This window comes from Apostichopus japonicus, chromosome 13, assembly GCF_037975245.1.
Source record: "Apostichopus japonicus isolate 1M-3 chromosome 13, ASM3797524v1, whole genome shotgun sequence".
In the NCBI taxonomy this organism is placed as follows: domain Eukaryota; kingdom Metazoa; phylum Echinodermata; class Holothuroidea; order Aspidochirotida; family Stichopodidae; genus Apostichopus; species Apostichopus japonicus.
In genome coordinates this window covers 3,632,656-3,645,299 of record NC_092573.1, presented here as the reverse complement: position 1 = coordinate 3,645,299, position 12,644 = coordinate 3,632,656, and the positions used below count along the sequence as shown (strand labels likewise).

General features: G+C 35.4%; 1 protein-coding gene across 2 annotated transcripts in view; it reads left to right on the top strand.

Annotated features, from left to right (window-relative positions):
• The first annotated feature begins 8,397 nt into the window (after positions 1-8,397).
• LOC139978599 (small conductance calcium-activated potassium channel protein 3-like) overlaps positions 8,398-12,644 on the top strand; it is a 129,283-nt gene continuing 125,036 nt past the window's right edge. The window contains exon 1 of one of the 2 annotated variants that reach the window (XM_071988938.1): positions 8,398-8,803. The gene's annotated coding sequence lies outside the window, so the exon portion shown is untranslated. The remainder of the gene's footprint in view (positions 8,804-12,644) is intronic. The other variant, XM_071988937.1, reaches the window with a different exon arrangement.

The following is a 12,644-nucleotide window of genomic DNA, read 5'->3' as shown; positions in this document are numbered from 1 at the left end:
TGAACAACTCTCCGCACAATCATTTTAGTATTGAATTAACGTCAGTACACTCTTTATGCGAAGCTGATATTTGCCCGATCGTGGTTCCATATTTTTTACTATACCGTTGACTTGCAAGTGCCCCCCCCCCCACTCTCTCTCTCTCTCTTACACTTAATTTATCAAAGACATTTCATTTCTAAGTAGTTAGATTGATTATTATATTTTTGATTATAATATGACACATTGAATTTTTGATGGCGTATAACCGGATGTGACGTATAGGATAAAACATTTGATCGTCCAACGAAAACAAGAAAAATTGACTAAAATAATACTGATCATGAGACGACATTTAAATTGTTGTCCTAATTTAAAAAAAAAAACACGTGATTACACTGTTCAGCTCCTCTATATCGAGGGTTTAACTTTTAGTCGACCAATATCCGTCACTTTGAGTAGAAACCTCGAAATTAGTAATCTTATACATTGATACTGTCCCACTGATTTTTGTCATGCCAACCGGGTAGCACCAATTTAGCTTTCAAGGTAGAACCAATATTACCAACAACATTTCGTCTTTTGCTCTTCTCAAAGGCTACTTGTCAAAATTCATTTGAAGGAAAACTAATTTTGCAGTACAAATGATGAGCGTGTAGGTCAAGTAATTTTAACTGGTTGAACGGGAACGAAAAAATGCTCGATAGAATTTAGCTTATACGTTCGAAACATTAATCAGTGTGGTAGAGAGATAATCACCCTCATAATCTTTCTCTTATTGCAACCAAGCAATTTTCTTGAATAAGATTTTTGACAACGGTGAAACAATCATTAGTGTGCATGGCTGACTCTGTATATCGTCTGAAATGAAGTATTATGCACATTTTTGGTTAGTGTATACGATAGCTCTTCGTTAATAGTAGCCTTTATGTATACGTAGGCCTATACTTCAATGACATTGTCTTCGGTATGTGGTTTGTGATATCAATTACATCCAAGATATTTTCAATCTATAGAAATGAACACTATAAGCCGTGATAATATCTTTGTAGTAGCTTTCACACTATATCCTATTATTGATTATACATTTCACAGTCGCTGGTCGCCGTGGTATAATTCATCAGCATATGCTGCTGCCATTGAACATGATACGTCATACGTCGTATACATCTATGCGTATACATTATAAAGAGACTGTCCAACCGAGAAAGAAAATTAAAGTTTAATTTTCAGGTTGTTCTTTCAAATTCCTTTTTTTACGGTCAGTGTTGCCGATATGTCAGAACGTGAAATCCATATGATCACTCCACATGTCAATTAAGTACAGATATGTCACTCCAATTGCAAACAATGTATAAAATAGCATTAATTTGATCACTTTGTAATTAGGACTGTCGCCATTTGTATTATCAGGTGCCGCGCAAAAGCTGTCTTCGGTATATAAGTACACACTGTATAGCGTCATGTAACACAAGACGTGATATACATGTATATAGTTCTTTAAACGTTGGAGAGTTAAATCTTACATATATGGTTGACTCTTTTGAAATGATATTGTGTACATATCCTACACGTTAAACTCATAAATGGTTGTTAGGTGTCGATACGACTTCAATACATTATCAGTCTACACGATGAAAACGCTAATATCTTGTTAGCGGTTGTAATAACTTTTGTTGTTGACTTTGTTGTAATTTTCATAAAACAAAATACCAGCGTCGATAAGTGGACAGTATATACTCTAATGCATTTAAGTGTACACTGGATACGTTATCTTATTAAGACCATGCTACAGAGAGACTCATAACCGAGATTCTGTGCACGTTCTGTGCGTTGTGATTGTTTAAAGGGTTTACCAAAAAGCGTCACAGCACGTAAAAAGCTTTGATGGACTCTGTTAGCAACCACCCTGAATATATTTTGCCTCCAAGCAACTTTGTTAAGTTATAGAAAATATTAAAAATGAAAGCAGCAGTTTGTAGTTAGTTCTTGAAATGAAACAATGTTAGCGCACAATGACCAAATTAGGTCATTTCTTTTACTCAAGTAAATAGTGCGTATAAGGATCCTTTGTTGAATGTCATTTCGCGGAAATGGTACAATGAGTACTGGTGAATAGCATTTCCACTGTGCCACTGTCAACGACATAGCAATATGCTTAACCATAATTGATAACGCTTATTAACCAAAAATGACGAGATAATGCCGTATTTTCGATTATTTGAGTGTCTGTAGAAGCTATATTAGAACTAATAACCAGGTAGTGATTTAATCAAAGCCGGTCTTTGTTACCCGTCTTGCAGAGAAATTTCATTTGATAGTTTGTGTGTTTTCTTTTGTTTTAAAGAGAAGCCTAATTAAGGAACTATATGATTTTGATTGGGTTATTAATACTAATATACGAATGTAAAAATCCTATAGTAGTTCAAATGGCCTTGAAATTTTCAAGTTTTATTTCGATTTTAACTTAGTATGTAGTTCACTGCAGTTCAATTTATTTACTATATTTATCCTCCCCTGTTAAGAGAGTCTTAACAAAAGTTAGCAATATTAGTCTGTTAAATAAAAAATAAAACATCAGAATTAATTGTCCAAACACTGTAACACGTATAGGCTACCTTATAATATAGAACACCGTATACTATAGTACTGCCATGCATTTGCTCGTAATCTCTAAAGTGCAATCACATAAAATCAGGGATGCCGTTTATAGACTTGACGTCACGAAGACATTTCATCTCTCGAACATCCCTTTTAATAGTGCTCGTTGAATTGGAAATGGAGTAAAATTTCCAATGAATTTCCCGAAACAATTTCTTACACGTCGGTTATAAAGTGAAACAATACACCTGTTTCTATTTACGTCGATATCAATGCTCCAATTTGCAGACTATTTTGCGTCCACTTTCGTTGTTATGACGAGCTTTACATTACATCAGAGGAAGAACATAAGTGAATTTTGGGGGATCTTTACTTAGTAAGTTGCCTTTTGCCTAGATTCTGACAGAATGTTCATACTTTCGTTTCTGCAAGGTTTCATGAATATTCAACATATTTTCAATATATGTAACATATAAAAACAAACAGACATTTCATCTTCTTGTTGGAATTCAATAATCTTCTCAACCGATCGCCATGCATGGTTACGATCAATTTCATGTACCGTAGTATATTTGAGCCGGCACACATGCATGTTTAGGCCTATAATAGTTTATTAGATAACAATAAAATGTGAATACCAGTTGCGCGAACAGGAAAGGTGGTACTCAAATTTTGAATTTCCTCGACTGATTTAGGTAGAAGCTTGTACCATTATGAAAGGGCCATTGATGGATCCAGGATTTAATCAAAAGAAGCGATGTGGCACTGTGAAACTGACTCCCGTAAGGGCCTAGAGGCAAGGGCGGCGGAAGCACTTTTAATCTGGGGGGGGGGCACCGACATCAAAGGGCACTTTGCAGAAATTCGATTAGACTGATGCAGCCTTATATTTAGTTCCCTTTATAACTCTTATTGTATTATCTTATTTGCGTATACACATCACTCCATGAACGCCCCCCTCAAGGAAAATATGCATACTAGCACTGCAATATCCAATGTGCAAATTGGGAAACAAGGAACAAGTTTTCTTTTGAGACAAAATGAGGTGAAATCATGCTAGTTGCTAATGTAGGAATCTTCCGAATTAGAGTTTATTTCTTGTTAATATCTTAACAATTTTTTTCCATTCGAAATAGCTTTGAGTTTGACCCACAGAAATTCATTAAAAGTCAGGGGCGTAGCCATGATTTGCAAAGTTGTATGCACGACTATCTGAGTGGAGCGCCACCATCGGTTGGCGCGGAGCGTACAAGAAAAATTTTGGTTTTACAAACCCATCAGATGGCCGGAAACGGCCCTTCCCGAGTGTTCACTCTGGTTCCCTGGCCTCTTGCTAACTTGAGACACCTCAATTTTTATGTAGGAAAAGGGCACATTTTTAACCTGAGGAAAAGTGGGGGGCACGTGCCCCCTGTGCCCCCGGTTCCGCCGCCCTTGCCTAGAGGGTCCCCCCTCCTCCCCCGTCCGCCAAAACGTTACGGTTTCGACGTCAACTCGTGCAGTCTGAAGCATATTAAGACCATATAGGTCTATAAGCAAGGTTGTTGTAATTGAAATACCCACACACATCCCCTCTTAGGACACTGGGTCTGGAGAAGTGGACTGTTTCTTTCCCGAGCGAATGTAAAAACTTCCCAGACTGAAGGCTTTTCTACCTACTGACTATTGTAGGTGCATGATCAAAATTATGAATGTTCAACATCTCTTTCGTGCTACTTATGATACGCCAAGGTAAATCTTATAGTAAAACGAACTCTTAACAACCCCATGTAAAATCGCATCTTGGGACTGATTTAAAAGAATAGTATTTTGCAGTGGCTTTAGCACTGCAAAATATATTTCTTCGACGATATGAGATTACAGGCTCTCCCGAAATCGTCTCCTATTATGTCTGTGTATATCAAGGGTAAGGGTCATCTCTTTCTTCTTACTTCAGAGCATTTTACCCACCAGAGACACATCATTCATTGTCTGTTCAATATTTCGGAATAAGAAGCAGAATCTACATGAATACAAATATTCGAAAGCTTGCAGTCATTGCTAAATGGTTCATACCGAGGGGAAAGGGTGGAGGTGGGTGAAATATTCATAAACTTTAAGGAGATGATGTAAAGAATATTTTCACCTTAGAATAATGAATATGAAGGAATATGGTATAGTGTCCTCCCTACGAGTGACATCTAACCGATTGACTGGCCCTCAGATTGCCGTAGAGAAAACAAAATGCAAAAACAGTCGGGAAATGGTAGCATTGAGATGTATGGCTGTTTATCATACTGCCCTGAAAATCAATGCAAAAACGTTATGGTTTTTTTTCTATGGAGAAGCTGCAGTTCAAAGTGCTTCAGGTAGTTACTTTCCCTTCATTAGTACTATAAAATAAAATCAAGAAACAAGAGAGAGAAAAAACCGAATAGAATTATTTGATCGATTCCTACCCTCAATTGATATATTGTTGGAAAGGGCGATTCATTCTCAAGTTACGTCAAGTTATTTTGAAATTAGCATATTCAACGTTAATGTCTTTAGTTTCAAATCACACTGTCACTTGAGGGCAACTATAAGGTCAATTGAGACTAACTGTTGACACTAGTAAAAACGTGTGGCTTTATAGAAATAAAAAATAAGTTGCTAAATATAAATATCCAGAATTCACAATATTGAATTAGCATTGGTGGAAAATGTAAATAAGTTTGGATGACTACTTAGCTGTGAGAAGTACTGAGAAAGTTTAAAATTTTGTCACAAATTTAACCTTTAAAAAATACACAGGTCAATTTTAACGGTCGCCTCGAAACTACAGCCTTTCCTTAATAATATACTCTTGAAATTTATGTTAAGGGTATTAAGGGAATGTATCAGTACGTGTACCCCATTTCATGCATTTTCAAGATATAGCCCCCCCCCCTCCCTCCCCTCCTTAATTTGGTCTAAAACAAAAAAGGGTAACCTCTTTTATTTGACACTATGCGGGAACCATTTGATTCCTTAGCTCAGGTTAACAGGAATCTTGGTCAAATTTTAAGAAGTAGAAGAACTGTGCGGAAACTGAGTTGCAACGAGGTGGAATAACGTGTTTATACATATATCTATATAGCTCTACATCAATATATATATGTATATACCGTGAATCAAAGATAAGTCAATGCGCGATAATGTCTCTGTCGAGACGACACCTTTGAGAAACAAGTTTAAGTCAACGATCAACTTGTGATTTTTTTCTTGTTGCTGTTTGTGACGTCATCTCCTTCATTGCTGTTACTTTTTTTGTAATGTAACACCATTCCTTTCTTGAATGATCGAATGTTTTCCAGGCATATATAACATGACAGAGATGTCCTGCCTGCATGATGCTTGAAACTAGAAATAGTCACTTATATTCTTTTCGGAAAGCCTTCCAGAAATTGCTGAGCGGGAAATGATTGCAATATCTTGGCTGCCTTGTGTAGTTTTGACATTAAAAAAAAAAAAAAAAAAAAAAACGAGTGATGTATCGTAAGCTTGTGGTGTTAGACATTCGTTCCAAATCACTGGGCGAAAATAATTGCTTTCTGACGGTGAACTGATATTTTAAGAATATTCCCGTCGGATTTGCTGCTATCTGAATTCCGAAGAAATTGTAAAGTTAACACTTTGCCAAAGAAACCGAAAAAAACCCAACAACAACAACAAAAGAAAATAAAGAGAGGCTGAACTATTTAGTAGTATTGGTGGCTAATCGCAAACAGATAGTATGTTAGAGTAAGTTACGTAATAGATTGAAAGAGGTCTTAGCACAGCAATAAACCTGTTTATGGGATGTTTTACATCGCCGGGCAACTACCATGCATATGGCTTGTATACTTCTGCTGTCTGCTTTAAGAGTCTTTCGCTATATTCATTAAGGATCTTGGTTGGACAATAACACACCGGTAAGTTATGTGACGTCATATTCGGATCAGCGCTAACTTGCGGATTGCGCAACAACACCATTCAAGTCTTGTTTTTGAGAAGATCAGTGTATATGTGTGGATGTTGATCTTGGACATGCCTATATAATAACTCATCACGGTACCTAGCTGCATCGATCAGGAGTGACAGACAGGTGGAGAGAGAGGGAGAGAGACAGAGAGGAGAGAGGAGAGAGGGGGGAAGAAGGTCGCAGTGTTAATTTTGAAGGTATCGGGATGGGGTCATATTAAATTTGCAGTCACCAAACCTGATTTGTAAAAAGTGAAAAGAATAAGAGGGGAAAAAATAAAGAATCGTCACACAATGCATGGTCCCCTCTCCTCCCCCCATATATATATATATATATATATATATATATATATATATATATATATATATATATATATATATATATATATATATATATATATATATATATATATATATATATATATATATAAGAACAGTGATCTTTCTCCAATATGATGTGAGTCCCTCCTCTCGCCTCGCTTCGCCTCCACTGCAATCTTCTTCCGCATCACGAGGCTAAGTATTCCATACTCAATTTGAATTCAACCATCATATCTCTTGTATACGACTAGTGGATGCTTTTAGGGAATCGCTCCTGCTTTCAAACAGGCTTAAAAGTCCAATAAATGGTCATCGTAAATTCTTACAGTTTAACGAGTAATCTAACGATCACCCAACCCTCACCGCATTATTGGATGTCACTGAAATATTTAATTGTCTAACTGAACACTCCTCAACTTGTATGTTGGAAGTATTTGGTACAACTTTGGAATGGCAGAATCTCTCTAGATTGTTCTTAAAGCAATATGAGAATTCCAAAATAGGAAAGAAGTAGTATAGGACTTGCATGTTTTACAATAGATATGAGTTTACTTAATTGTTTTGTTTTATTTTGCTGACGGGATATCTTTGAATAAAATCATTTCCAACCGTTATGTAAACGTGCCATCAAGCCCATGATTCTGTCTTCCCCATTGGGGCATTAAGCCCATAGACAGGGGACGCCTGACGGGGAGGGGTGGGTTGGGTGTGGGGCAATATAGACCCACATTTTATCTTCCAAGTCTAAAACGTTGCATTTCAAAATATCAACATGATAGCAATACTTCATAAACCAATAATATAGGATTTATGACCTTCTCTGGTTTGATTTCATTGAAGACTAAATTAAAAACGAAAAATAAATCTGGAACTCAGCGATCCTCACACCACCTCGCCCCATTTCAAAATGGGCTTACATACGTCCTTGGGAATGTGTGCGTATAAACATGATGATAACAGCAGCCTAATGAAACAGCATGCAATGTAAAAATTCAGGCTTTTGTGTTTTTTTTTCTTAAGACAAAATAACAAAAAGTAATAGTTTACGACTTTTGGAACAGCCTGGTCCTAGCTTGTTTCCTAGTCAATGTTATTTGGTGCCAGTCATTCCGCTGCAGCTTTCTTTTAAAATGACTTAATTTTCCAATATCACACCGCGAAACTGCTGACAACAATTTTCAACACTGATTTGTGTCAATTGCGTTTAATCCGATGCACAGTAGCTGGTCCTCTAACTGCTGACTTAAAGCCTAAGACCGCTTTATCAGTTTACGATTATATCATATAGTCGCATAACAACAATATTAACCGTATGGTAGCTGCTTTCGACCAATGAACACATGCCAAATTTTAAAGCCTTTTCTCCCTCTCTCTTTCTATGTCTCTTGGCAAACGCTCTTGTACAAAGTCTCAATGTAGCACAAAACAATACTACTCCACTCAACGCGACAAGGAGCTTGCAATAAGTCACGTGATATGGCTGACGAGCTGTATACCTGGGTCGACGGTGAGTGATACACTGTTAATGGATAATCATCGTTTCAGTGGTAAAGCTGTACTGGTTTCACACAGCCGCGCGGATACATAAGAGTATTTTGAATCAGTTGTGTGACAGGTCGCTCTCAGCACGCTTGTTTAGACAGCATAGAGTGTAATATGTTGTCATATATTGAACACATAACACTAGAGATTTGAAAAGTGAAAGTTAGCGATTAAAACGAAAAACAAAACAAAAAGTTCAATATATATTGCAGAAGGAAATAAATATTTGCGACTGAAAAGTAAGAATTAAAACTCTCTCCGTCCGTATACTATACCTCGAAAGTGATTGCCCTTAGGATTATAACGATGGATTGCTTAATATTTCCATACAACCATGATGCTCTTGGATTAACTTATATTGGAATAAACTTCCAGCCAAGTTCACCATTCCTCGGTTTATGTAAGTGTTCATTACTTTTGCAATAATTTCGTTTCTTTCTTTTTTACCCCTCTCCCTCTCTCTCTCGTTTAAAAGGGTGGGGGCAGTCCTGGGGGTTGGAAGGGAAAGAAACTCTCCGTGTGCATGTTTGCAGAATTCAGTTTGGTTCACAAATGACGGAACTTTACTTAATGGTCGTACTCGTTAGATTTTCTTTTTACAATTGATACTTATAACTGCTCGACAGTGGTTCAGTGAAATTTCGTCGTCGCTAGAATAACAACATACTTGAAATAATTCTTATCCAATACGACAAAGTATATACAATATATAATACGCATATGCTGGTCAATTTCAAGAGCTATTTGCCAGAACGCAAGCTCCAATCGAAAATATCTATTTTTTAATTAAAATTGGCCTATTTATGATTCGTGGTTTTGTGTTTAAGAAGGCCTGGTAGACTCGGGTTACGTCCGTTCCCAATTTTTTCCAATGAATCATTCAACTTTCTTTTAACGATTGAAAATATAGTCTCACAGCTTTTGCGTAGGTCAATTTTAAAATAAATTTAAAAATTGTTTGAAATAAAACTCTATGTTGGGTATATGTATATCTTTTAGAGGATCTTTGGTCTGAACGATAAATTCAATTTGTTTTGTACGGTTTTTCGTTGAACTTGTCACAAGTCTGATAAGACCATGTCACAGCCGTTTATTTTAATAAGAAAAAAAGTAAAGAGCTTGAAAAAAATGCCTGATATTTTAAGACAACGGGAAGTATTAATTTATGCATAAACGTTTGCAACAAGGGAGCCGTGAATTATTACTTTTAATTGCTGGGAAAAAGTGGTTCTTTGCATGTATTATACAATTACCTGGAAATATCAAGGGTAACTAAAAGGATGATTCCAGAATTTGTTGTACATACATGGTACCTGGTAATTATATCAAGTTATACTTGGTGTCTTCGAAATAGGCCTACGGTACGTAAACGTTCAAGTCCCCAAAGTTGAACTGTTGATTAAAAAGAAAAAATCAACTGACTAATGTAGAAACAACAGCGTCATTGTAAATAACATGATAATTATGTATACATGATACTAGGGAATAAGTATAACCTACGGAGTGAAATGTATAAACTAAGAAAAGATGATACCATATACCATGCTTGGCTATGAAAAAAATATCGGTACACTGCAGGTGGTGATTGATGTAAATTCTAATTTATGATTAATTTCAGCGAACATATTTGTTGATTCCTATTAAGTATATGCCCCAATTAACTATAGTCTTCTGTTTCAGTTTCAGTTTCATGTTGTGATGTTCTGGCGTCGTGTCGTGTCGTAGGGAGTTAATTTTAATAGAGGTGGGAGGGGATTGTTGTTGGGAGGGGGTTCGGTGGTCTAAGGACGCCGACATAGGTCCCATGGTTTGGATCGTTACACGATCCTCCAACACACACTGTTAAGTCGAAGCAACTATATATATATATATATATATATATATATATATATATATATATATATATATATATATATATATATATCACAGCATGCATTTATTGCACTGCATTGTTAGTTTCTAGTTTTAGGATGTTTTATTGAACAAATTTGATTTAATATAACTATTATACCGCATGACGGAAATTAATATTTCTTATATTAGATTGTATAAAGCGATGATTAATAGTATACCGACCTTGCTGTCTTGCATGCAGGGATATACCCCCCCCCCCCCCAAAAACAAAAAAACAACAATAACAAGTAATATCATTTGGATTAGGAAAAGATTAAGAATGGATTAAGAATTGATATGCTGTCTGTTTCTTCTTTACTAACCATGCATTCATTCTCTTAATAATGATCATACTTCTTCTGTGTTCTTCTGTTCTGTTTATAGCGAGCATCTTAACTCTCAGTAAGAAGTGCCAGGATTTGGCGAAAGTTTTAAATCTCATATGAAAAATAGTTTACTATTTTGGACATAACAATCGCTTGCATATATCTATACACATATGATTATTGAGAGGGATATTTTTGGGGGAGTCCATGTGTCTTTTAGTGCAAATATCCGATTCACTTTGGAAGTTTGTAGTTAGTTTTGAGGATATTCAATTATTGGAAACTTTTAGTTAGCAAACGCATGTATTAAGAATATTTTTTATTATGGCGAACAGTTTCTGAATGCTTGCCTAAGCAATATGCCACTTTAGCCGCAGTTATAGATTCTTATGCACAGCTATTAGATTTCAAACGCAAACAGCATATTAATTAGGATATTGAAAGCGAAATGTTAATGGAAGAACTAACTTCTGGTGAGTTTATTTAAGAAAAGGAAAGTTAAGTTGCGATTGGTCACACAGCAACTCACTTAACAAACCAATACTGTTGAATATTACTCAAAATAGAATTAACCATCGATCAAAGTAAGATATCAACCTTTCTGTTTCATATATTTTTTAAATGAATGGTACTGATCTAACAGACTTATGTACCCCCCCCCCCCCCCCCTTACGTACAAATGATAAAGTAGGACTTGACTGTAGACATAATAATAGAATAAAACAATCTGATTCCTCACTCATATAGATCACATCCATATATGCATAAAAATATATATCTATGATACGTTGCTACCAGTATATAACAGCAAAATGCTTTTAATGCAATTAAATCCACTACGCTAGTATTCATAGTGTCTTCAAAACTTACCTGTTTAAACGAAACGGCTGTTTGTCTAAAGCTACAGTGTATGGTTAAGCCGAATGGAACGATGATGATGCCTGGATGTAAAAGATCAATATAAAAATGGTAGTCCAGTAGACTACTTACTAATTATAAAACTTTGTCCAGCAGCGAAGACAACTAAAAACACGTCGCCTTTATTATGCCGATCGTTATATGACAATTATCGACATTTTAATACGCCCACGTCCATTCTGTTGAGGATGTAACATATTATGAACAATACTGTCTAAGCTAAAGACTTCCTATTCATACAAGCAATCTTCTTTCTTGTGTTTTTCTTTATATTTTTGTTGCATCCGTTTCCTTTTGATGCTCAATGTTGTGTTGACATATCCCACTTTTCTACTTGACCCGCATAAGTTGTTTATTATATATATATATATATATATATATATATATATATATATATATATATATATATATATATATATATATATATATATATATATATATATATATATCTATATATATAATATATATATATATATATATATATATATATATATATATATATATATATATATATATATATATATATAAATATGTATATGCAACTCGCCGATTCAGCGATATGAGAACGATCTCGGTATATATAAACCTATACTACTCTGTGTGCCTTTATGTCCGTATGGTTACCTTTACATGCTGCGTATACATTTCATAATTAGTGGCAATATATGAGTTGCTGTATCCAAGAAATACCCAGTATGTAGGTTAAATGCAGTCATGCACATAGGCTATATATATATATATACCATACCTGAATAATAAGATTTCTATTTTATTCTCAGCCTAAGATCGATAAATCTCATAAACCCGCACAGTACACATATCAGCTAGCTGCTGACTGTATTGCGTTACAAGGACTGCACTCTAATGTGTTATAACCACTTAGGTTTTTCTAACGTACAATATTGACTTGATCTCGGGAGTATGTTTAATAGAGCCGTTTAATTTAGACCGGAGCTTCGTTAGTAACATCTATATACGACTATATTATTTGTCATATAAACATCTTTACGGATTCAAGTACATGAATAATTATTACAGTCGCTTTTGTTATTTAGTAAATAAACAGACTTGCAGTGTGAATACAAGTTCCAAGTATGGCGAGAA